Raw genomic sequence first — 1,626 nt, 5'->3', positions numbered from 1 at the left:
TGTGAGTGATGGGTCACTCACTCCTCTGCACTGCCTCTTTGAACACCACACAGTCCCTGATGGGATAGGAACAAGCGTAGGGTGGCATAAAGGTTGCTGGCCCACCAGCCATTCTTCCCTCCTTGCTGGTAAAAGGAAAACCCATTTTGTTTGGACAGCAGTAGACACAATCCCTTGAGCAGCCTTCCAAGCCCAGTTTCTCCTTCCACTTCTGCATGTGCCTTTTGCTTTGTCCAGAGCAGGAGAAGATGCCGGCCTTTCCCCAAGCAGGCCACTCTGGGTTCTTTCCTAAGCCCTGGCTTTAGTGCCCTTCTCCAAAAACACTACCTGGACTCTCCCACGTCTGTTTGGAATTGCTAAACCCCAAGGTGACACAGCCTTGTTCCGCTTCAGAAACTAACCTGACTATAGCCGTGAGGGGATAAAGAAAGGACGGAGACACATACAGGAAAGCTGGTGTTGGGTGAACTGGGTCCTCTGATGGGAAAACCGTGGGACCTGGAAATTCGGCGTGTGTGTTATTTAACGTTGAACTGGGAGGTGGGTTATGGCATAGAGCTGTTTGAGGAAGTATGGTTAAGACACACAAATAAAGTGGGAGGTGGGTGATAGCATACAGCTGGATCAAGGAGACAGGCTTAGCTAATCTCAGTGAAGAAATCTCTGTAGGGGGCAGTTTTCAGGTCATAAACAAGAGGAGAAAACTATGGTGGACCTCTTCTGCATATACCATCATCATAAGAATGTGGATCAGAGGAAGCTCCGGAGGGCAGGCTTTCACATTCCCCGATGGGTCTTGAGGTTATGGGGTTCATGCCCGTATCTATAGCACACAGTCATCAGGACTGTGCTCACTTTGGGCTTCCCCTGTTCTGTACACCAGGAAGCCAGAAAAGAGACGTTCATCTTCTGGGCCGAGCTCTGGAGATGCATGCACATCCTCATTCAGTGATTTAACAGCTTTCGGAGGTAGCCACACAGGTCTCACAGGCCCTGCTGATGGACCGAGGAACTGAGAACCAATTAGGACAGGACCCATGGCAAACCACACAGTGTTCTTCCCCTTGGACAACGAGCCCTGACAGAATCTCTCAACTGCCCAGTCCAGCAGGAAGCACTAAGCCCTGGTGGGATGTAGCTGTCAGCATCAGGGCAGAACCAAAAACTTGGTGCAGTATGATTCCTACCATCCACTGCAACTCTGAGAGACACATGCCATCATTAGCCCCGGTTTACAGAGAAGAAACCAGCTGTCAAAAAGAATTGGTTCTGTCAACTATTACCTGTTCTTTGCCAACGTACTTGGTTTCCTCACCTAGACACTGAATCAGCCACAGAGAGCTTTCTTGCTGGTTAAGTAAAAAATGCACAGACATCTTGGAAAGCATAGTGGGCAGTGTCATCAGGGTCAGAGAGAAGTGTATACCATAACAAATGGTGAGCACATGCAGAAATAGATCTTCAAAAAGTTTCTCTGTGTACGAGCTGGTAAGAAAGAGAATGTATGTTCCCTGGGCTCAGCCCTGCCACTTCCAAGACTTACTTTCTTAGGGATTATTCAGAGATGCAACTACCATTTCTTTCCAGAAATACTACTATGGCATCACATATGACAACAGCTGTAGA

This window comes from Micromys minutus, assembly GCF_963924665.1.
Source record: "Micromys minutus genome assembly, chromosome: 3".
Taxonomy (NCBI): Eukaryota; Metazoa; Chordata; class Mammalia; order Rodentia; family Muridae; genus Micromys; species Micromys minutus.
This window is presented reverse-complemented; position numbering follows the sequence as displayed.